This window comes from Panthera onca, chromosome B1 (assembly GCF_046562875.1).
Source record: "Panthera onca isolate mPanOnc1 chromosome B1, mPanOnc1 haplotype 2, whole genome shotgun sequence".
NCBI classification, from domain to species: domain Eukaryota; kingdom Metazoa; phylum Chordata; class Mammalia; order Carnivora; family Felidae; genus Panthera; species Panthera onca.
Window position 1 is genome coordinate 97,570,707 of NC_138342.1, and position 27,131 is coordinate 97,597,837.

Here is a 27,131-nt window from a genome sequence, read left to right on the forward strand (position 1 = left end):
GGAATAAATCCTACAATGTAGTGTTGTTTGTTGATTATTTTCGTGTATGTGCTGTTGTAAGTGGGCTGCCTTAGGCTCTTCCACTTTGCCTTTGCTACCATGATAGTTCCTTACTCCAGAAGATAAAGAACCAATACGAGACTTCAGTCACACCTAAGTATTTCCAACTCAATTTATGCTTTTAAGAAAAGAATGAACACTGGGTGTGTTTGTACCTATTTGATCCACTATAGACATCCAGGGCCAGGACTCCTATTTCTTCTCTATGCTCCACTCTAATACAAGGTCCAGTGTTAGCTCAGATACTTTATTTAATAGTTGTAAAAAAAAAAAAAAATCTTAGAATTCCCATTTTTCCAACATAAAGTGGGCAAATCACCCTCTGGAAAAGGCAGTTGCTACACTTGCTCTGACATTGCTTACTTCTCCAGAGGGAAATGACCTTTTCTTTATTTATGTGTTTTGTGTCTCAGAACTGGCTAAGGATCAAAGGTGGGTGAAAGGTTTTTACTTTCTTTTGGGGCAGCTGATAGGACCCTTATGCTATTCCACACTTGATTTGTTTATTATGTAAAAAAAAAAGCAGTAGTCTTTTGAACTGACCCACTATCTTATACCAAAAAGATCATGATTAGCTGTATTAATATAACCCTGTAGATCATGCTCCTCTACTTGCCATTAGGATACTGCAGATTATATAGAAATTTCATTGCCTTGTTTTTGATAAATTAGATGATGAAACCTGAGACCTATTACCCACACTGGTATTAGGAAAACTTGTTCACAGTATTTCTTACTATAAATCCCAAACAGCAGTTGACAATACTGAGTCAGATTCTCAGTGATGACTATTCTCCATACCAAACCAATAGCCTTTCTCTTGTTTCCTTAGTAAATGAAGAATCTTCCATGCCCTCCATCTTTTGGGTTATTGGGTCTTATTTAATAGGTCCATGTTACCATTTCTACTTGTAAGATTTTTGATCCTTAGCTCAACACTAAGAAAATAGTTGTCATCTTCACTTAATTTATAATTGTCCTTCATTTTTTTCACTCTCTGGGGAGTCCTCTCTAAAGCAATTTTATAGCTACTTTGCATGTCCATACTAGATTGTTAAATACTTGAATAGTGGAAGAGTGTCCTACCAACAACTCTTTTACTCAGCCTTAGAGGATCCTACCCATTCCCCCTCTATGGTACTGCATGACTAAGGTCTATTCCCAGTCATACTCTACCAGTTTCCAGAAACATATTATAAGGGACATATTAATGAATAATCTCTTTTTTATTTTACCAGACCCAGGATTTCCCAGTTGGTTCATATTGGCATTTGACCTTATTTATTGGAGAATGGATAAGAGCTAAGAACAATGCATATCTCAAAGAGGGGAAATATTTTCTTACAATGAATCTGGCTTCTTTAATGCCTTTATAATAACTTAAGGCAAAAGTTGGAAATGGGAGGATTGTTGCTATTCTCCAGACTGTGAGAGAATCATTTCTGCAGGCTAAAAGAATTTAACAAAATCTTGGTTTAATGTTCTCAAACACATCAACCAAGATATCCAAAGTCCCAAAACTCAGGGTCATGCTTCTTTCCTATTAGAGCTCTAATGCTGGTGTGGAATTTTTGTCAAGATATGAATTGTGAATTTAGCCTTCCAAAAATTCTCTTTTTACATTCAAACCCTAGAACTGGTCTTCACAGTCTAGCTTATGGGAGCATAAGATGGAGGTCTTCTGACTAACACATTTAATTTAGATTTTGGCTTAGTTGAACCTATCATTTTCTTTATCACAAAGATGTACTTTCAGCAACCACTCAATTCCACAATTCTTTTTTTTAAAATAATGTTTATTTATTTTTGAGAGAGAGAGAGAGACAGAGTGTAAGTGGGGAATGGGCAGAGAGAGGGAGACAAAATCTGAAACAGGCTCCAGGCTCTGAGCTGTCAGCAGAGAGCCCGACACGGGGCTTGAACTCAAGTACAGCCTGATCATGACCTGAGCTGAAGTCAGATGCTTAACCAACTGAGCCACTCAGGTGCCCCATCAATATTCATATTCATAAAAACATATTCATAAATATGTGTGAGATAAAGTTCTACTTGGTCTCTCTTACACTTCTTTAGCATTCACCTTTTATTTAGTCATTTGAGAAAATACGTGTGTTTTCCTCTTTTCTAGGACAAACATGCTCTCTTGGCAATTTTTCAGTTTCTGTTTATTTTTATTTACTTTTCCCCCTATTATTTTCATTCTACCAATTTCCATTGCATTGACAATTCTCAACTCATCTTAATTTTCTGTGTTTATTTCCTTTTACATTTACAAAGTTTTCTCCATTTCCTTTTTAGAACTTCAGGAAGAAATTGGTAACTTTTCTCAGGCTGACAGTCTTTTATTGAGGAATTTCATAGAACTATTTTTTTTTCTTGCAATTTCCTGATTCTTTTTATTTTTTTATTTTTTTTTAATGTTTATTTATTTTTGAGACAGAGAGAGACAGAGAATGAATGGGGAAGGGTCAGAGAGAGGGAGACATAGAATCCGAAACAGGCTCCAGGCTCCGAGCTGTCAGCACAGAGCCCAACACAGGGCTCAAACTCACAAACTGCAAGATCATGACCTGAGCCGAAGTCGGCCGCTTAACCGACTGAGCCACCCAGGCGCCCCATCAATTTCCTGATTCCTTAACTCCTTACTCACTCTTGTCTTTGCTCTTAGTGTCATTTGAAATTAATGAAAACATTCCGTTTCACTAAATTTCTCCAGTTTTAATTTCCCTCTTCTCCCTCTCCCTCTACCCTTTGCCATTCCCTTTCCTTTATTTGCTATATATTCCTAGGCTGCTTCTATTTTCAGATGCTCACCACAATTTGATTTTGAGGTAGGTGAGATGAAGAGGATTAAATTAAGAAGAATGTGCTTGTTTCCATTCAAGATATCTGCCAAAAAAATGCCCTTTCACATTGAATTTCCACCTTGTTCCTTGAATTGGGGTGCACATTGCTGCACACATAATACCCTATTTCTTTTTTCTCCCTTCCTGTACTTTATTACAAAAATTACTTAAAGGATTCCTGAAATACTTTATATATACATACAATAATCTTGGGTAGTTAATATCTTTTTAAGTGTCTTAGGACCATAATGCATCCTTCCTTTGGTTTGCAAATATTTTCTCAACTCTTTGTTTAAATATTTTGGTAAATTGCTTTGTGTTCTTCATATAGCAGACACATTAAACATTTTTTTAAGTGTATTTATTTATTTTGAGAGAGACAGCATGAGTAGGGGAGGGGCAGAGAGAGAGAGACAGAGAGAGAATCCCAAGCTGGCTCTGCACTGTCAGTGCAGAGCCCAATTAGGGGCTCCAACTCATGAAACTTTGAGATTATGACCTAAGCCCAAAGTGGATGCTTAACTGACTGAGCCACCCAGGCACCCATAGCAGACACATTTTTAAATAGTTTGGTATTTTTTGTTTTTTTTTGTTTTTGCCTCATTTTCCATGAGATTATTTCATCTTATATTTTTAAATAAGTTATTGCTTAAATGTTTATTATCCCTTAGACTTTTATCTTGTAAATGTTTATATTGCTAATGATTTTGTTTTATTCCTGTGTTTATAAGTCTGACTTCCTACAAAATTTCAAATATTGATACTTTCTTTTCCACTTTATTGACTAGAATTTTCTAAAAATTATTTAGTGATTATAGTAAGATAAACAATTTCCTTAATTTTTAAATGAAAATACATATTATAAGACATAAAATTATCTGTGAATTGTTTTGAGATATTTTTTATCATATTGAGTGAAGCATTCTTAAATTCCTTATTTAAATCCCTCTATTATTAAAATGTATATATTATGACCCACGATGTACCTTAATAAGAAGTGGGTGTTATATTTTAATGAATATCTTTCCAGCCTTCTTTCCTTAAAATTTCCTTTGTTCCTCTACTACTAAATAACTCTTTACAGTGACATATGGCCTTTAAAATGTTGAGGTACATTCCCTTTCTACCCATTTTGTTGAGAGTTTTTATTTAAGTGGATGTTAAATATTGTCAAGTGTTTTTTCTACGTCTCTAGAGATGATCATACGATTGTTATCCTTTATTTGGTTAATATGGTGTACCATGTTGATTGGTTTACAGATGTTGAACCATCCTTACATCTCTGGAATAAATCCATTTGATTGTGGTAATGATCCTTGTAATGTATTGTTGATTAGGTTTGCTAACATTTTGTTGATGATGTTCAGAGATATTGGCCTGTAATTTTCTTTTCTTGTGGTGTCCTTGTCTGGTTTTGGTTCAGGGTAAAGCTGGCCTTGAAAAATGCGTTTGGAAGTGTTCTCTTTATTTTTTGGAAGAGTGTGAGTTAATAACAATTCTTCTTTGAATATTTGGTAGAATTCTTTGTTTGTTGGGATTTGTGTTTTGATTACTGATTTCATCTCCTTATTAGCAATAGTCTATTTTGCATTATTTATATAACTTTTGATTTAGTGGATTAATCACATTATATAACATTCTACTAAATAGCTGGTATTTTGTCTGTCAATATTGTATCAATAGCCATTCATATGAGGCTTACAAGAAAGGTTTTTAATTTTTTAAAGTAATTTAATCAAAACAAAAATCAAGAATTTGATAGAATTTTTTAAGGTATAATTGATACTCAATAGTATATTCGTTTCAGGTGTATAGCATAGTGATTTGACAATTCTATACAGTTAATGCTCACCACAGTAAGTATAGTCACCATTTATTACCATATGAGGTTATTATAATGTTGGTTATATTTCCTATCCTGTATATTTCATCTCTGTGACTTATTTACATTATAACTGGAAGTTTGTACCCATAATTTCCTATACCTATTTTACCCCCCCCCCCCACATCCCCTCAGACAGCCACCAGTTTGTTCTCTGTATTTAAACTACACCAAAATAAAAAGCTTTTGCACAACAAAGTAAACCAAAAAAAAAAAAAAACAAAAAAAACAAAAAAAACAAAACAAAACAAAAAGCCAACCTACTGAATGGGAGAAGATATTTTATTTTATTGATTTATTTTTTAAATGTTTAGGTTTTATATTTATATTCTTAAGGAAAAAAATTTTTGATATGAAATTTATTGTCAAATTGGTTTCTATACAACACCCAGTGCTCATCCCAACAGGTGCCTTCCTCAATGCCCATCACCCACTGAATGGGAGAGGATATTTTAATTGATAGATCTGATAAGGGGTTAAAATTTAAAATATAAAAAGAACTTATATAATTCAACAGCAAAAAAATAACGATTCAATTAAAACATGGGTAGAGACCTAACGAGACATTTTTTTCCAAAGATGTACAAATGTCCAACAGACTTAAGATGTTCAACATTACCAAATGTCAGGAAAACAAATCAAAACCATAGTGAGATCACCTCACACAAGTCAGAATGGCTACTCTCAGAAAAACAAGAAATCATTCTTAGTTAAGATGTGGGAAAAAGGGACACCTCATGCACTTTTGGTGAGAATGTAAAGTGGGGAAGCCACTATGGTAAACAGTGTGAAGGTTCCTCAAAAAATTAAAAATAGAAATACCATATGACCCAGTAATTCCATTTCTGGGTATTTTCCCAAAGAAAATGAAAACACTAATTCAAAAAAATAAATGCACCCTTGTGTTTATTGCAACATTATTTATAATAGCCAAATAGGGAAGTAACCCAAGATGAATGAATAAAGAATACACAATACATATATGATATGTACATATATGATAAAGAATATGTTACACACACATACACAAACAATGAAATATTACTCAGACATAAAAAAATGATGAATGTTGCCATTTGCAACAACATGGACAGACCTAGAGAGTATTATGTATGCTAAATGAAATAAGTCAGAGATAGGTATCACATGATTTCATTTATATGTGGATCCTAAAAAAAACAAAACAAAACAAAGATATTTTGCTAGATTTATTCAATACAATGCGTTTTACTCTCCAGAATAAATTGTATAAGGAAGTTATGATAATGTATTTAGGAATGTTGAAATCATTTACACTAAAAATAATCTGAGTTTGGAAGTTTTTATATAATTCTTTCATATATTATTTCATTTTGTTCACAATTATTACCTTGTTAAATTTATTTTATTCACAAAATTTTGGATAAGTCTAATTTTTTTCTAGAAATTCATCCATTCACTTATCAAGATTTTCAAATTTAGAAAATAGTGTTTCTTTTTAATTTCCCCCTCTCTCTCTATATATATATATATTATTATTATTATTATTATTTTAATGTTTATTTATTTTTGAGACAGAGACAGAGCATGAATGGGGGAGGGGCAGAGAGAGAGGGAGACACAGAATTGGAAGCAGGCTCTAGGCTCTGAGCCACCAGCCCAGAGCCGAGGTGGGGCTCAAACTCACGGACCGCAAGATCGTGACCTGAGCTGAAGTCGGACCCTTAACCGACTGAGCCACCCAGGCGCCCCTATATATATATATATATTATTACCTCTTGTTTATTTCTTCTTATGTTCTCATGTATGTTTTTTCTTAGATCTTACAATATTTTTATAATAAAAAATAACAATTTGTTTTTACATCCTCCTCTGCCTAAACACCCACAATGTTCTAACAAAATATATCCACATTTGGTGTTTGGATTCAAGTTAGTTTTGTATCTAAGTCAAGTTACAGTATTTTTTTTCCTCTTGTACTTCTTTTGGTTTAACCCATATAAATTGAGCGCTAACTTTTTTTTTTTTTTAAATTATTTCACTGACATCACCTTATGTGATCATATATAAAAAGACTTAAAGATCCAAATAAGTAACACTGGAGGCAAAGTAAAACCAGAGTCCTTTTAGGTTAATGCAGTGCTATTTCCAGTATATTATAGCATACAATACAGAAAGGGAAATATGCTTTATACTAATATGCTTTAGAATATAAACAGGTACAAACAAGTGTCTTTCATTTTCAAAATATGTCAGAATTAATGAATTTGAAATCATAAACCTAAATGTGGCAGGTTTTTTTTTTCCCTGAGAGAGAGAAAGAGAGTGAGAGGGGATGGGGAAAAGGCAGAGGGAGAGAGAGAGAGAGAAAGAGAAAGAGAGAGAATCTTAAGCAAGCTCTACGATCAGTGCAGAGCCAGACATGGGGCTCCATCCCATGACCCTGGGATCATGACCTGAGCTGAAATCAAGAGGAGGATGCTCAACTGACTGAGCCACCTAGCGACCCAACCATTTTATTTCTAAATCTCTAAAATTCAGTACTAGCCAGGTTTGTACTGATGCCAATTCCTAAATTATTCAGACAGAACACTACTTATCACTTTTGCCTGAAATACCCAGATGCTACAAGAAAAAACAAGTCTTTGCCCCAAATTATCATGGCACTTAGAGCTGTGTGTACTGGACCATAAAATCAATTAACAGATGTTTTCATCAGCTCAATAGTGCTTTCTTATTTGCATACAAACTATTTCACATTCTGTTACATAGGTGATTCTTTTTTGATTACAAGAGGAAATGTATTTGTAAAAAACATACTGGATTTAAGCATTTATTTATTTTTTACCATAAAATCATTTCTTTTTCCATTATAATATTTACTTCTCACATCTGTGATCATGAGCATCACCATAAGAATATAAGTTAAATACTAATATCTAAATATGTTCTTAAAAATTCCAGATGTATTTTCGAAGATATAATTTCCATGAAGTTTAAAAGCAAAATCTTTTCATTGATATATTCGACTTTTTCTCCATGAGTGTAAATATTACATGTAGCCAGATTCATTAATTTTTAATGTATTTTCACATTTGTTTTATTATTTTCTTCTTATCACCATTCTCTCCCCCTCCTTCCCTCCTCCTCCTATCTCTCTCTCTCTCTCACACACACACACACAAACACACACACACACAGATATGTGTATGCATATATTCCCTAACAAGAGAGTTGCTTGCCATCCCATATTTCAAAGGATAGGGATAAAGAGGAGAAAAAAAATGCAGTCATTTTGTTCTGTAATTAATCTAAATTTTAAGTTATAATGTTATTATATACACAAAAATTGACTGTATACTTGAGTAGAATCGAATAAAAGCAACTCTATGTAACAGGAGAAAGTGGAAAGCTTCTTATGAGGTACAGGATAAATCAAATATATATGTAAACAGAATATTTGCAAAAAAGATTAAGATAATGACTTATAGGGGCGCCTGGGTGGCGCAGTCGGTTAAGCGTCCGACTTCAGCCAGGTCACGATCTCGCGGTCCGTGAGTTCGAGCCCCGCGTCGGGCTCTGGGCTGATGGCTCGGAGCCTGGAGCCTGTTTCCGATTCTGTGTCTCCCTCTCTCTCTGCCCCTCCCCCGTTCATGCTCTATCTCTCTCTGTCCCAAAAATGAAAAATAAAAAACGTTGAAAAAAAAATTAAAAAAAAAAAAAAAGATAATGACTTATATGGCATTCATGTAATTGGAAATTACTTTTATGAAATAAAGATATCCTTAAAGCCTCTTAATAAATGCCCACATCTATGTCCAATATACGACATTAAGTAATATTCTTCAGTATCCAGCCACATCAGAGACATCAGAAAGGAGATCTTAAAAGGCTAAATAGGTGAATGTTCACACCAAAGCCTGTTTAAGTGAGGGTATTATTACCTGTATGATAATTGGCATACTTGAATTTCCCTTAATTAACTTTATCAATTTTGGGGCACCTGGGTGGCTCAGTTGGCTAAGCATCTGACTTGGGCTCAGGTCATGATCTCGAGGTTTGTGAGATGGAGCCCCGCGTCGGGCTCTGTGCTGACAGCTCAGAGCCTGGAACCTGTTTCAGATTCTGTGTCTCCCTCTCTCTGCCTCTGCCCCGCTCATGCTCTGTCTCTCTCTTTCTGTCAAAAATAAATAAACATTAAAAAAATTTTTTAATTAACTTTATAAATTTAAATATATTCAAGAGGCTTTATGATGAGAGGAAGGTGACCAATATATAATGAAGAATATGAGCTTCTGTGGTGGAACATGTTGAATGAATCCTGTCTTTAAAAATGTAGTCTTTGTGACTTTAAGCAAGGTAACATCTCTTAGCTTCAGTTTCCTCATCTATTAAAATAGGATTTTAATAATATATGTAGATCTTTAAATAAAAAAGTATAATATTTCTAAAGCTTTTCAAAGCATGGGGACCATAAAATATTATTATTTCTCTCAAAATGGTTTTACTATATGAAAATAGTCCTCAAATAAACCATTTACTAATAAACACGTAACTTTGATTTTTCTATTTCTCTTCACATTATCAGAAGGGATTTATAAGATTTGTTTAAAATGCATCTTCAAATATGTTGTAAAAATTATTTTAAAAATGGTTGTAGATTTTTTTCAGAAATCGTATAAAGAACAACTCTTGATTCACAAAATGAATGTAGGCAGCACTAAAAACATTAATAAAAATGTTTAGGGACACAAAAATAAAGAATGCTAGCTTCTTATCTAAACCTTAGCCAACATGCATGCAGATTTTACCAATATTCTAGCAAAGAGAAATGAATAGATACATTCAGAACAATATTATATCTGCTTGACATTTATAATTTAACCTAGATTTATGTTAAAATTCATAACATCCTGGGGCCCCTGGGTGGCTTAGTCAGTTAAGTATCCAAGTCTTGATTTTGGCTCAGGTCATCACCTCACGGTTTGTGGGTTCAAGCCCCATATTAGGCTCTGCAATGTGCAGGGCCTGCTTCGGATTCTGTGTCTCCATGTGTCTCTTTGCCCCTTCCTGCTCGCATACTCTCTCTCAAACAAAGAAATTTAAAAAATTAATAACTTCCCATGGAACAAGGACAGTTATTTTTGTTAATACTTATACATTATCTAGAAAATCCTAAGGTAAAAGCCCTTCTTCAGTTACCAGAAGTACCAAAATTATCAGTAACCAACCAAATAGTGACTCTTCTTGTGCAGTGTTCATTTATAAGAATCTTGGTGTTTCCATATTTATCTTTGCAGTGAGAGTCCATAAATGTAAAACTGACCACCTTCATTTCTATCAAAAGTTAGTTATTAAAACAGGTACTCATTTTATATCCTAAATTAACGAAATCTTGAACTAAAGAATAATAACAGTATAGTAAAAAACAGCAATATGACTATTGTTATTATTATTATTATTATTATTATTATTATTATTTAATGTTTTGTTTTTGCAATGTATGACATGGGGCTCAAACTCAAGAGCTGTGAGATCATGACCTGAGTGGAAGTCGGATGCTTAACTGACTGAGCCATCCAGGTGCCCCATGAATCAATTATTTCTAACACTGAAATGACTATATAGCAGAAATAGGTTTAAATGCACATTACTAGATTATTGTATATTTTATTATACCTAAAATTACTTGAATATTACATTAGATTAAACTTGAATATCAGGTACTATATATATCACCAGCATTTTATTTCTTAACAAATTAGTTTTACAAACTACAGTCATCTGTGCATTCAGGTCAAAAAATATTGTTCAATTCATGATTATATTTCCATAAGATGTGCAGTAGGAGCTTTTGAGCTTTCTGTTAAAAATCTGAAGATGTGATGCAGTGCATTCAATATGGAACCCTGGGGAACTCTAAAAATAATCAGAAGCCATCTGGCAAATATTGAAAGAATTGAAGAAAAGAGAGGCTTGAGAAAATATGACTTCAATATGTTTATCAGTATGCACCCAAGGAAACAAACTGAAGCTTCTAAATTGCAAAGATAATGTATACACCATAGAAGATATTTTTTAATGTAGATATTGAGATCAAATTCAAACATTTAAAAAATAATTTTGATTAATTAGTTGATTCTTTTTTAATTACATGGAAGAGGACAAAATCATTGGGACTACATGCCATTACATTTAGAATGAAGTTGACATCAACCTTTCCACATAATTTTTTCGATATTTAGAAATACGCTTTAAGTAATCCAAACTCTTCTGAGAAAAATTAGGTCAGCAGTGGTCCTAGGACATGCTTACTGTTGAATTTTCTTTTTTTTTTCCTATTTAATATTTTCTTATATAATGTTTAGTGATCATTCAGAATCTATGCTAATGAAAGCTGCCTCCTTTAAATCCTGGAACTGAAGAGAAGCAAAAGCAGCAACAATTTACATATAAAAACTAAAGAAAACACTTTGGGCCACAAGATGTCACTGTAGCTCAAGCAAGACATGGTTTTCTTGGAATTAAATAGAAACGAGAATATATTGGACTTAATTTGTATATTTAATCTGCGTTTGATTATATTCCAGATATTTTTTATAATGGACAATAAAATGAAGATAAAGCAAAGAATAATTTTTACCTGGAGTAATTTTCATCTAATTTTCTAGGAGTTGTGGTGATAGATGTTAGAGAAAATAACAAGTCACTTCTTTAACCTTTATAAAAAAAAGAATTATAATGAACAATTATAACAAGAACAAATGAGTTGCTGCTTTTAGTCTTAATTTTTATTTGCATAGTACAGTGTAATATTCAGGGTATGAGATCTTAATTTAGACTGCAAGGATTTATATCATTGTGTTTTCTCAACCACTTTTAGACTAACTTATCTCATTCAACTATAAAATGGGAATAATGTAATTATCTTATAGGGCTCCCCTGGGTTAAATAAAAATGCTTCTACCCAGGCCTTAATGTAAAATTCATTTTTAAAAATTGTTATCTAGTATTTGAGAAACCAGCAAACCTATGTACTCCAACCACCTTTATTTTTTTCACATTTCAAATGTCTCTTATGGTGCCTCAATTTTTAGATATGTAAGTTTGAACACAAAATAGATTATAAAGCTCCTGCAACTATGAACCTCGTCTTATACTCCTTTCTTCTCCAAATCACCTATTTTTGCAACATATACATGGTAAGAATCAACAGCTATGCAGTGTTTAATTAGGATTCACCTAATTCATGCCTGTTTAAAAGAAATGTTTAATATCTGTACTGTCAAAAACATAAATATAATATTTAGCTAATACAATGCATTACCTTATAGAGGAACATTTTTCAAATGTTTTGGAAGTTAATTAAAATATTTATTAAATATTTTTAATAATATCATCGGTAGTGCATTTTAATTCTCAGTACATTAGTTACAGATTTGAAAATTTCAGACTCAACAAAGTAAAAATTAATCTTTAAATTACATCTAAATATATTACTGATGAATGTTCTAAAATTGACCTCTAATTATGTTTACAAATTATTTTTGAATGAAATGGAATATGCTATATTTTCTTATTTAATATATATTAAATTTTGACAAACTCAATTTAAATTGAAATTTTATAGGTTAAAAACCCTGTTTTCCCATGGGTTTACTTACCAAAATAGAGCTAATTACCAAGATAAAAGAATTTTTTATAATGTAATAAGGAAAAGGAATGAGTGTTTTATAATATAATGTATTCTTGATCTTACCCTAAAATGTCTCTTTTAGTAAAGTTTTGTGTTTATAATTCTGAATATATAACAACATATAACTGAAAGTAGATATCCAAAGTTAATGGATATTTATTGATATTCCACCTATTTACACAGTGTCTGATTTTGTTGAAATAATTAAATATTACTATGTAAATAGTTATAATAATAGATATAGGCATGAAACGGGAAATTTAGTTTGTAATATAAATATAAATAAGTATAAATAGATATAGAAAATAAAGTTCATATAAAAAATGCACAGGTGTTAAAAACCTAGTTCCTAAAAGTCATCATAATATTATAGAGATATCAATATGAATCTTAGTAATAAAAATTATAGCTAATATTTGGTAAGCCTTTTTTGTGTATCAGTCAAAGTGCAAAGCATGTTACATTATCTCAGTTCATTCTCAAAGGATTCTCATAAAGTAGATATTGTTATCTTCATTTTACTGATAAAGTAAATTCTCAGAGATGGTAAGTAATTTGCCATGCATTACTCAGCTACTAATTGATAAAGCAAAATGCCACACATAATATATTAAAACTGATATAATCTTTTCTAGTAATTAATCCAAGGGACAAATCCCATGAGTCAGTCACTGAAATTCTGACAAAATCAACAATGAAAAAGGAGAGTGGTATATTATTATCATAGTTTTACATGGTAGTAATTATGGAAATGTCATAAAAAGCTGCTTAAATTTATTTAACATGTTGAATACAAGAGTAAAATTAAATATACTGTTGTTTTCAATGAAAGATACCATAATGTGTCTATACAGTGGTGAATACTACAAGATCTGTAACAATTTATAGGCTCATACTCTGCTATATAAAAAATGTTTAAAATTATTTTTGGAGCAGCAATTACATTCTATAATATGGATTTTTAGAATCTTGTGAAACGGTACACATGTCATTTGTTTGATTCTTAGTTTTGTAAATGTACCCCTTCTGAGGCCACTACAATTGAGTGTTAAAAATATTATGTCTAGGATTCCTTCCCTGATTTTTTTCTACCCCAAATTTACCCTCACCAATCGCCTATGAAGCAGAAGGAATAAGTATCCTCTTTACACCATTTCACAAATTAGAATCTTCATACTCCTGGTAATCTGCCCATGTAAGAGGCAGACAAAAGGAGATAGAGATCAAGAGAACGAATGGGTGATAAAGAGAGGGAGGTCAAAAGCAAGAAGTTTTATCATCCTTTTATTTTTTATTTTTTTAATGTTTATTTTTGGGAGAGGGGGAGAGAGAGAGAGAGAGCAGGGGAGGGGCAGAGAGAGAGGGAGATAGAGAAACACAAGCAGGCTCTGCACCATCAGTGAGATCAAGACCTGAACCAGGGGGGCATCTGGTGGCTCAGTCAGTTAAGCTTCAAACTTCGGCTCAGGTCATGATCTCCTGGTTCGTGAGTTCTAGCCCTGCGTTGGGCTTTGTGGTGACAGCTCAGAGCCCAGAGCCTGCTCAGATTCTGTCTCCCTCTCTCTGCCCCTTCCCCTCTCATGCTCTGTCTCTCAAAAATAAATAAAAGCCTTAGAAATTAAAAAGAAAAAAAGACCTGAGCCGAAATCAAGAGTCACTTAACTTACTGAGACACACCGGCTCCCCTTTATGATCTTTTACTGCAACATGAATTCTGCAAGTCAGTGATCACACACTGGCATACGTGCGACACACACACACATACTCTTGCCAAATAGCAATTTGGTGCCTGCCTCTCAAACTTGAATGGACGGTCAGTCATCAACTGATGGTTTGAAGGACCCACCCGAGACATAGAAGATAAAGAAACCAAGAACAAGGATATGATCTAAATGATTATCATCAGCACATTCTTGTCCTATTTTTAGATGGGCAGCTTAAGAGAAATTTTTACTGCTTAAAAATGTTTCATATGATTTTTTTCAGACCACCCCAGCATTAGTTTCAGGGTAACAGCTACAATTAGCTTCAAAATATCTAGATTGAAGCGTGAACATAATACTTTCTTAGAAGTCAGAAGATCAAATGTGAAATGAAAGACACTAAGCAAAATGTTTCCCAATTAGAGGGTTTTTTGTTGTTCGTTTTGTTATCTTTTGTTTTGGTTTTGTTTTCCCCCACTAGACAAAGTTTGGGCTTTAATACTAACTAGTTGTTGGTCCCGGGTATGTTATCTAACCATTTGAACTACATACTCCACATTTCCAAAACGGGGATAATAAATTTACTTTGTTGGATTCTTATATGAATTTACCAGATAAAATATGTGCAGAATATAGCTCCCATCATAAAAAAATTCTCACTTATTGAGAGTATAAATAATGTTAACATTTGAGTTATTTTGCCAAACTACATGTTTAGAGTGCATCATGATAAAAATATTGAGAATGTCTTGACATTGTCTTAATCTCTTGTAAACATTTTAAAGTAAGTGTGTATGTCTAAAAAGTAAAGTGGGATAAGTTGGGGAGAAAACTACATTTACCTTCCTCTTTGCATTTTTAGAAAAGTTAGAAAATACGCCAGATCCTTATGGATACAGTCTTTTGGAAATTCTTAACAGAACAAAAAAGATACAACAGATATTAAAAATGCCATGGGGGTTTCCTGAGGGAAAATATACAGTAAACATTCAGTGACTGTGTTACCTATAAAAGATATATTTGGGGCCAGTACAAGTGACAATCTTTTTTTTTTTTCTTTTTACATTTCATTGATTGATCAAATAGCTATTTTTCTTTATACTTTTATCTTAGGCTTCAGTTATATTTAGGGACATTCATCATGCCTGCCCTTCCCATCCCACTAAAAGAATGCAAAATCCTTCCTAAATGAATATGATGTAATATAATATTATTTACCTTCTTTTTAAAACATGAGCCTTATGTTCAATATAACAACTCCTAGTAACATAAAGATGCTAAAAGAATATAAGTTTGAAGGGTAATATTTTTGTTCACAAGATGATTTATTTAAAAAAATTTAATGTTTATTTATTTTTGAGAGCAAGAGAGAGAGAGAGAGAGAGAGAGAGCGAGCGAGCATGAGCAGGGGAGGGGCAGAAAGAGAGGGAGACACAGTATCCAAAGCAGGCTCTAGGCTCTGAGCTTTTAGCACAGAGCCCAATGTGAGGCTCAAACCCGTAAACCGTGAAATCATGACCTGAGCTGAAGTTGGATGCTTAACTGACTGAGCCACAAAGGCGTCCCTTCAAAATGATTTATTTTTAAGATTTTAAATTGGTGGAAAAAATAAGCAGTTGCTGATTATGACGACCATTTAAAATCTTTTATGCTACCCTCTTAAATTTCAAAGTGTTTTCAGTAGTTCAGTTAATATGATTGTTCTGCATAAATAAATTAAAAGGTTGGGAAAGAACAAAGCAGAAAAGGGGAACAAAAGAAATATAGGAAAAATAGGCTGTGTCATTGATGCCAAGATCCCTGTAGTTGATGAGGGAAAAAGGTCATAGCAGATGGTGAGGAATTAGGAAAATATGAGGAGGAAAAGATATTAAAAAGAGAACAGAAATAAATCCTAGTTGCAGGATTCTCATATTCTTTAAAATTAACTTTTTTTTTTAGCCTAAGATATGTTTCCCTCCATGCATAACTCTTAAATTCAAAGACTTGAAGATAGGTAGCAACTAGCTAAAGTTGAATATGACCCACAGCCAACCAGCCTTATGGCATTATTTTCTGAAACTCATCTGTTTGTCTGCATGTGCTTCTATTAATGATACTCCAGGAGTCTGTTATTTTGGCTGTAATCTAGTAGAATTTGGCTTAATGTATCCACTCTGATGTAAAAAATAATGTTAGGTGGAAACTATCAACTAGGAATAGTGAGGTGAAGCAGAATAGGGAGGGAGGGAGGGACTGAGAAGATGAATTTGAGGTTTCAAAATAGGATCAAAAGCAGATTGACTAAGGTTAGTGATATTCTCCCAAGCAAGCACTATTTCTCTCCTAATTATTGTATTTGCTCTTACTTTTTTCAACTTTATCCAGCTTTTTAAAAAAGTTTGTTTATTTGCTTGTTTATTTATTTATTTATTTATTGAGAGGAGGGGCAGAGAGAGAGAGAGAGAGAGAGAGAGAGAGAGAATCCCAAGCAGGCTCTGTGCTGACAGCAGGGCTCAATCCATGAATCATGAGATCATGACCTGACCTGGGAAACCAAAAGTCAGACTCTTAACTTACTGAGCCACCCAGGCACCCCTAACTTTATCCTGATTTGTGACAGACACTCCCTTCTCTCTTCTTAGGGTCGCTCTCATAAGTTAACAGAATTAAAAAGTAAAATAGGTTTTTATAGAGTATGTCAGGACCTTATGAAGTTTTTCACTTATAATGAAAAATAATAAAAATATCTGTTACCATGTGTAAAACAGGAAATACATGTTCTTCATACATTCTTTATGGATATTATTGATGGAAAAGTAATGTTTTTCAGTTATAACCTGTAACTTTTATAAATGGGATATATGCCCTTCCCCTATAGTTTATTTTAAGGGGAAAATATATGTTAACTAGATAGATTAACTATGATTTTTTCCTTCCCTGAAATAATTCTTGTATTTGTTAAGAAAACCCATTAATTATGTTTATAGGATTGCATTTAATATAAAAGTTATTCAGTTAATTATTAAGCTGGGGCATTCAAGACAATTTTCATGCGATCATGTGGTTGTTTCAATTACCTAATGATGCATAAAAAAACTACCCCAAACTCACTGGTTCAAAACAATAGTGATTTGTTTCTTCATGAATTTTCACTTAGGTCTGGCTTATCAGAGATGGGTGGTTTATGCTCCCTCTGATGTTATGATGTTGACTAGGCCAGCTCATTTGGTCCTGGAGGACATGTGCCTTCACTCACACATCTGACATCTCACCTAGATTGCTGGATGGCTGGAATAGTTTGTGCTTTGGTCTTCACCTAAACTGTCTTTCAACCTGTGGTCTCTACAAGTGGTCTTGCTCTCCAGTAGGTAATTAGAATTCTTTACATTACAGCTCACTTCTCATGTAAGACGGGAAACTTCAACCATTTTAACACCTAAGAACTGAAGTCACACATTGTCATTTTCACACATTCTGTTGATCAAAAGAAGTCTCTAGGATAGCTCAGATTCAACAAGAGTGAATTTTTGTTCTTGATAGGGCAAGCAGCACAAGTACACAGGTATGGGAGCAATTATTGGTGGCCATTATGTAGATAACACACTACATGGTTCAGAATAGGAATTGCTAATGAATTTTAAAAATTAACACATAGGGGGCACCTGGGTGGCTGAGTCAGTTAAGTGACTGATTCTTGATTTTGGCTCAGGTCATGATCTCATGGTTTGTGCGATGGAGCCCTACTCTGAGCTGTCAGCACAGAACCTACTTTGGATTCTCTCTCTCCCTCTTACTCTGCCTCCCCCCTGCTTGCCTGCACTATCTCTCTCTCTTTCTCTCAACAAACAAACAAATTAATAAATTTAAGTTACCTACGCTTCTGAAAAAAAAATTAACACATCATTTGAGGTTAATGAAATATATTTGCCTGTGACAAAATAATACTATATTTTTTCTTGATTCTTTGATACTTGATTCTTGATACCCTCTCATTTCTTGATACTTCACATTATTTCTCTTCTATCGTCTTTATATATGGGTCATGGCTGAACTAAGTCTTAGGAGATATTTGACCTTTTGTTAGTTTTTTCATGTATAAGTTTTAATTGCCATAGGAAGAGGATGATAGATTTCATTTTGTAAAGAATAATTCACATATGTGCTGGTAAGATTCTCTCTGTGTGTATAAAGTTTGTTATGATTGTTCTTTATGTCAACTCCAGTGGGGTGGTAAAGGAAGCAGGATTGGGCAGAGGAAGTTCAATGGAGGTGTAGTCACACTAGTGATTCAGCAGATACTATGAGGAGCTCAGGAGCTGAATAAGAAGTATCTTGAATTTAGGCAAGCCAACTCAACCATTAGTCCCTGCACAGAAGAATTATTATCCGTGATCTTCTTTGGACAAGGGATCTGTTTTTAGCTAAAGGCAAGATCCAGAGAAGGAATTAGCTGAGGGTTTTTTTCTGCCAAGACTTTAAACAAATGAAGGATGCACATTTTAGTTCTAGAAGGGAAGGTAATCTCCTGGGTGTCATATCACATTGTGTACTATAGGAACGAAGAGTTAGCTTAAAGAATTAATCCAATGTGTATTAGAAATTAGCATATATTAATTTCACTGTATTACACTGTCAGTAATAGTGACATAAGACACCAAACATAGCATATTTATATTAAAATGTAAGCTCTAAAAGTCTTCAACTCTGAAGTTGTCTTACTACTTTGAGTAGAAGTATTATATGATAGCCAAAGCAATTAGGTTAATCTCTCCCTCTCTCTGTCTCTCTCTCTTTTGGTCAATAGTCTTCCTGGTAAGTGGTGAGAGTGAAAACACTAACTTTACAATATTGTATTTCATAATTCAAAATCGATTATTCTACTAATATAAATAATCCTTGAGATAAAAACTGTAGAAAACAAAATTATTTCACACAAATTCACTTACATAGGCTAAGGTACAAGATAGCTAAGCCTACATCATCTTTGTTACCTATGCTTTGTTATAATTTGTTACTTATGATTCAATATCTTATAATTAAATAATTTAAGTTCTATTACTGATGTTAGAAGAATTAGCTATAATATACAATATTGGTAATCTTATAAAAATTTGACGTTATCAAACTTTTAACATTATCGGAGGCAAAAATGTGGCATCTGAACAAATTAGAAAAATAAAACACTAAGCGCTTTGCATTCCATGAATAATCAATATAGTTATTTAGTTCTTTAATGTATTAAAAGGAAAATCAATTTGCTAAATATCAAATACCTACAACTAACATATGTAACGTTGAAACACTGAATGCTTTCCCTGATAGTCAAAAATAAGACAAGAGTGCTTACGCTCCATGCTGTTAATCAAAATAATACTGGAAGTTCTAGGCAACGCAATCAGGAAAAACAGAACAGCCATATGTATTGGAAAGGAAAAAATATAATTTTCTATGTGCAGATGATATGGTCTACTTAAGTTATCCTAAATAATTTAAAAAATCCTGGAATTATTGAGTTTAGCAAGGCCACAGGATACAATATAAACATATAAAAATCAATTATATTTATATCCTTACAATTAACTCATGATTTTTTAAAATTAAAATATCACGGGGTTGGGGGGGAGTGCCTGGGTGGCTCAGTTCGTTAAGCCTCTGAATTCAGCTCAAGTCATGTTCTCGTGGTTTATGGGTTGGAGCCCCTCGTGGGACTCTGTGCTGGCAGCTCAGCGCCTGGGGCCTGCTTCGGATTCTGTGTCTTCCTGTCTCTCTGCCCCTCCCCCACTCTTGCTCTGTCTCTTTCTCCTTCAAAAATAAATAAACATCAACAAAATTTAAAAAAGTAAAGTAAAATAAAAATAAAATAAAATAAAATAAAATAAAATAAAATAAAATAAAATAAAATTTCATGGGGTGCCTGGGTGGCTCAGTTGGTGAAGCGTCTGTCTGACTTCGGCTCAGATCACTATCTCATGTTCCATGAGTTTGAACCTCTGTGCTGATGTCCGGTTCTGTGCTGACAGCTCAGAGCTTGGAGCCTGCATTGGATTCTGTGTCTCCTTCTCTCTCTGCCCCTCCCCTGCTCACGCTCTGTCTCTCTTTCTATTAAAAATAAATAAACCTAAAAAAAATGATAAAATTTCAATATTTTTTACAACCTATCAAGAGGTTGAAATACTTAGATGAGAATCTAGAAGAATATGCATAGAATCTGTATGCTGAGAATCACATAACACTAATAGAAGAAACCAAAGAAGATCTAAATAAATGGAGAAAAATTCCATGTTTATGGAGGTGTTTTTTTTTTTTTTTTCAGTAAAAGAAGAATAAACTAAAAGGAATTACACTACCTAATACTAAAAACTACTATGCATTCACAGTAATACATACCCAGTGGTATTGGTGGAGGGATAGATAGATTAATTGAAAAAAAAATAGAAAAGTCATAAATAGACTCACACAAATTTGCCAACTGATTTTGAAAAAGGTTGAAAAGAAATGCAATGGAGGAATTATACCTGTTCAACAAATGGTATTGGAGCAATTGGATATTAATGGTTCAATAACAAAACAACTGCTGCTTACATCTTGATAAAAAATTAATTTAAAACAGATTCAATGAAAATATAAAACTATAAAACTTTTAGAAGATAATATGGGAGAAAACTTTCTGGACTTATGACTTGGTGAGGATCATATCTTAACGTGGTAGAAATGCATAAATAAGAGAAGAAAAAAACTATAAACCATCAAAATTAACTTTTTTTTCCCAAATATTCTTTTAAGAGAATAAAAAGACTACAAACTGCATGAAGATATTTATAAACCATGATTAAACACAAACATGTACCTATAATATATAAAGAATAGTAAAAATCCAACAATCCAATTAGAAAATAAGCAAAAGACATGAAGGGACATTTCAATGGAACAAGTAGAATGTTTCCCATTAGGTGATGGTTAAACAAATTATATATTCAGATCATGGAATGCTATTCAGCCAACAAAAAAGAACAAGCTATTCACTCAATAGTTTGGATTGATCTTACAGCCGTTATGCTGAGCGAATAAAATAAATATCAAAAGAGCATATGCTGTATAATTAAATTTATATAACATTCTTAGAATGGCAAAATTCTTAACATGGAGATCAGGTTATTGTTACTGGGTAGAGTGGTGGAGTTGAAGTGTATTGTATGACTAAAAAGGAGCTGGAATAGTGACAGAATTGTTCTCTATCTTGATTGTGATGATTATTACACAGATAAATATACACAAATTGTGAACACACCAGTTTCCTGGTTTTTATATTGTATTAATGTAAGATGTAAGTCTTGGGGGAAACTGAGTGAAGGGGCAGGATCTCTCTTTATTGTCTTTGCAACTTTCTTTGCATTTGTAATTATTTCAAGATAAACTCTTTTTTTTTAATTTTTTTTAAAATGTTTATTTATTTTTGAGACAGAGAAAGACAGAGCATGAATGGGGGAGGGTCAGAGAGAGGGAGACACAGAATCTGAAGCAGGCTCCAGGCTCAGAGCTGTCAGCACAGAGCCCGATGCGGGGCTCGAGCTCACAGACTGTGAGATCATGACCTGAGCTGAAGTCAGATGCTTAACCGACTGAGCCACCCAGGCGCCCCAAGATAAACTCTTTTAAAAAGAAAATAAATAAGGCTTTTACTTCTAAGATAAAGTAACAGGAACTAGATTTACTACTGTGTGAAATAATTCCAAAATGGATAAAATATGTGAGACAACAGCAGTTAAGACACTGGACATCTGGTAATAAAGGAAACTGATTACTGAGAAGAGAGGCAATTGAATAAAACCCTATAATTGTCCCAGTTTACTGCCTTGAGAGGGTTTCTAGGAAATGCTGCCTGGGGCATGTTGGTTGAGGGAACTCAGGCAAAGCCTGATCGGTCCCTTCAGTTGAGGAGATGGAGCCAGAGGCCATGGCAACAAGAATTCCCAGGCAGAATCCTGAATAGAGATATACTCCTAAAACGAGAGGGTGTGAAAGTTCTCCGTACATTAGAGTGACCCATGGGTGTAAGGAATCTTTTGAAAACACAATACTCAATATTAGTGAAAAATACTCAAGAAGACAGTCTTGCAAAGGGATAAATTTGGGGGATCTACACATCTATTAAAAACATGAGATTTTTTGTTTTAATTTTAACGTTTTATTTATTTTTGAGTCAGGGAGAGACAGCATTGACAGGGGAGGGTCAGACAGAGGGAGACACAGAATCTGAAACAGGCTCCAGGGTCTGAGCTGTCAGCACAGAGCCTGATGCGAGGCTCGAACCCATGGACCGTGAGATCATGACCTGAGCGGAAGTCAGCCGCTTAACCGACTGAGCAACCCAGGTGCCCGGAGATGTTTTTAATAAAGGTGGATACATTAATGCAACTGGTATAAAAAAATACACAAGCAGAACATAGTAGAGAATTAAGAAACAGATCCACTTTTTAAAAGCTGAATACTACACTAATGTGTGATATATATACATGTTTTGTATATATATATATAATATGTATATATACATATATGTATATATACATAATATATATATAATATGTATATATACATATGTGTATATATACATAATATATATATAATATGTATATATACATATGTGTATATATACATAATATATATATAATATGTATATATACATATGTGTATATATACATAATATGTATATATACACATATGTATATGTATGTACAGATATGTGTGTGTGTGTATATATATGTGTATATATATAGTTATTATATATATATACATATATATATATGTATATATATATAGTTATCTAGTTGTACCCATTAGACCTATATAATTTTGTCAGTTATCCCTCAGTAAGGCTGAAGAAAAAAAGAAAAATAGACTCATACCTGGAATATATTCAGTTTATAATTTATTTAAGGTCTACTTTTTTTGTCATTTAGTGGGAGATTTTTTTCAGTTAATGATGGTAAGTCAATTGGATATTGATATTTTTAATAGTTGTTAAGTATTCTCTTTTGTGAAGAACCAGTTTATCTCTCCCATTATTCTATTTTTCTATTGTTTCATCCTCCTCCTCCTTCTCTTCCTCCTCCTTTTTTTTTTTGATTTGTAGTTTTACTTAATATGTTGTGGTTGTGATACTATGTGATGATTGCTCCCACATAACCTTGCCATGTCAATTTTTATTGGCTGCTGGATGGGAGTCAAGGCCCACCTTTCTTCTGGATCATGTTAATACTACCCTGGGGACATCTGGAAAGTACCAATTGTTTCCTTGGAAGAGGGTGGTGTTGTGGAAGATCAGCTTCTCCCTCAGTGCTGCTGAAGCCTTGGAGTGTGGAGTGCATTTGTTCTATTGGTGTTAGGCTGGAAAGGGTGGGTGTTAGTCAAAGGATGTTCTGGTTTTTTTGCCACCCTTTTCTCAAGGCCTTTGGCTTGGGTAAACTTTTCTTGGTGGTGGTGGTGGTCGTCGTTTTATGGTTTGTGCTCATTCCAGTTTGAAGGCTCTTTTCTGGATATATGGGAAGCAGTCAAGAAACCCAGAGAACTCATTGGAATGTTGTGTGTTACCCAAGTCATGAGTTCCATAGACAGTTGACTTCTTCTTTCTACTTTTGTTCATTTGGTTATATCTAAAGTTTTTAATTGTATAGGCAGGGATCTGAGAGTAAAGAGGCTATTCCAACTTTGTGGAAGCAGAAATCAACATGAAGTTTGAAGTAAATTTTGAATAATCTTTGTGACAAGGAAATTGGTAGATGGAAAAATAGATGTTCAAAAATTCAAATAACTTCAAATTTATGATATTTTTCTTTAATGACTTTCATGAATGATTAAAGATCCTTCTTTGATTTTTCAAATCAAGTATCATCTCCTTTAGGAATGATTTTGAAACAGTGCTTTCCCTGAATCAACACATATTTTTCAAATCTATTTGTCTAATGTTAATATTACAAAGACTATGTATTTATGTTTTTCTCTTCTACAAAATGTTGGTGTATGCTATTATGGTACAATTATGTGCTTCACTTGATCTTAATTAAATTCTAACAAGTGGTTTGGCCATTTTTTTTTTTTTTTTTGAATAAGATTTGTGAACACGGTAACAAAACAGGATGTTATTTATGAGAAAAATAAACTTATTCACATACATAATAAAATTTTTACTTTTCATTACTATTTTTCCCTTCAATATCTTAAGTTTTTCACAATTGATATGAACTAAAACCTCTGTGAGTCCAAAAGCTCTTTCAAATATCTAAAAAAGTAACACTTTAATTATTTCTTATCTTTCTCACTACCTTAATACTACTCCCAAACTACCATTTTATTTTTAGTGTATCTTTTAAAAATTTACTTTAAATAATTTGCTTTAATTTTTAAATTTTGAATTTACCTTAAAATTTATTTTTGATATATAATTGGCATATACGTTTGAGGTATATAATGTGTTTGATACATTTATATATTGCATTATGATCATTATGGTAGAGTTAGCTGACACCCCAATCATGTCACACAATTTGCATAAAGTTTTTTACTTTGATTCTTGTGTAGTTAACATACAGTGTAATATTAGCTTCACAATATAGTGATTCAAAATTGCATACATCACCCAGTGCTCATCACAGCAAGTGCACTCCTTAATCCCCATCACCTATTTTCCCCATCCCCTACCCATCTCCCCTCTGGTAACCATCAGATTGTTCTCTATAGTTAACAGTCTGGTTCTTGATTTGTCTCTCTTTTTCTTCCTCTGCTCATTTGTCTTGTTTCTTGAATTCCACATATACGTGAAATTGTATGGTATTTGTCTTTATGACTGACTTATTTTGTTTTGCATTATTTTCAGTGTAATATTTATCCCTAGATGTTCTACCAAAGGATATGTTGCAAGTGAAACTCACATATTTCATATTGATCATGGTTTTGTTTCTTTTTTCTTTTCTTTTTTTTTTTTGGATTTATAAAGCTTGTTTCTTTTTTTTTTTCTTTTTGAGATACACAGTTATGCTATGGTATAGTAATACATTTTGTTAGTTTCAGGTGTGCAACATAGTGCATAGTGACAGTATTTGTAGATGTTGCAAAATGACCACAATATGTCTTGTTAATATCCAATACTATATACAGTTACAAAATAATTTATTCTTCTTGTGATAAGAACTTTTAAGATCTACTATCTTAGTACATTACAAATATTCAATACAGTATTATTAACTCTAGTCACTATGCCATACATAACATTTGCATGACTTATTTATTTTATAACTGGAGATTTGTACCTTTTGACCTCTTTTACTTATTTCTCCCATATCCCCATCCACCTTTGTTTTTTGTTTAAATCCCACATGTAAGTGAGATTGTGCAGTATTTCTTTTTTCTGTCTGACTTATTTCATTTAGCGTAATGCCATCAGGTTCCAACTATGTTTTCACAGATGGCAAGATCTCACTCTTTATGACTGAATAATATTCCATTGTATATACATATTACATCTTCTTTATTCATCCATCAGTAGACATTTAGGTTATTTTCATATCTTGATTATTACAACAGAGGGTCATATATCTTTTCAAGTTAGTAGTTTTATTTTCTTCAGATACATACCTAAAAGTAGAATTGCTGGATTGTATAATAGTCCTATTTTTAATTAATTTTTTTAATATTTTTATTTTATTTTTGAGAGAGAGAGAGAGACAGAGTGTGAGCAGGGGAAGGGCAGAGAGAGAGGGAGACACAGAGTCTGAAGTAGGCTCCAGGCTCTGAGCTGTCAGCACAGAGCCTGAGGCGGGCTTGAACCCACGCACTGTGAGATCATGACCTGAACCAAAGTAGGACGCTTGACCGACTGAGGCATCCAGGCACCCATATTTTTAATTTTTTTAGGAACCACCATACTTTTTTCTCTAGTGGCTACACCAATTCATGTTATCAACAACAGTAGGTTGAGGGTTCTCTTTTCTCCACATCTTTGCCAACACTTGTTGTCTCTTGTCTTCTTGCTAATAGACACCCCAACTGGTGTGAGGTGATAACTCATTACAGTTTTGATTTGTGTTTTCTTGATGATTAATGGTGATGAGCAACTTGTTGGCCATCTGTATGTCTTCTTTGGAAAATGTTCATTCATATGCTCTGCTCATTTTTAATTGGATTATTTGTTTTGGGAGGTTTTTTTGTTTTGCTGTCGAGTTATCATAGATATGTTTTCAATATTAACTCCTTATCAGATGTAAAATTTGCAAATATTTTCTCCTATTTGGTACGTTGATTTTAAGGACTTTTTGATAATCTTCTTTGCTGTTCATAAGCTTTTTAGTTTGATGTAGTCCCACTTGTTTATTTTTGCTTTTGTTGCCTTTGCGTTAGGATTCAGATTAAAAAATCTATCACCATGACTAAGTTAAGAAGCTTACTGTCTTTAACAGCTTACTTCTTTTAGGGCCTCTATGGATTCAGGTCTTGCATAAAAGTCTTTAATCCATTCTAGGTTAATTTTTATGTATGACATAGCATAGTGGTCTTGTTTCATCCTTTTGCATGTTGTCCAGTTTTCCCAATACTATTAAAGAAACTGTACTTTCCACACTGTATGTTTTTGGTCGCTCCATTTCTTTGCCTCTAAAATGATTATTTTCTTTTTATCCCCTCCACTTACTTTACAGGATTGTGCAGCTAATGAAGTGTTGTAAGTGAAAGAACCTTGCAATTGTAGACTATTGGGTAGTTCAAGCTTTAATGAAATAATGGATGGACATTTGGGATATATTGCAAATTATGAGTTATAAACATAAATATAACACTTATGAATTATGTTTATGACCATGGTAAATATAAATTAACAAGATGTTATATTTTCATTGTAATACTGCAAAGACTTTATGAGAAGACAAACACAATAACAATAATATATAATGGAATGTTGTGAGTACTTTGCATAGGATAATTTTAATAAGGTTTAC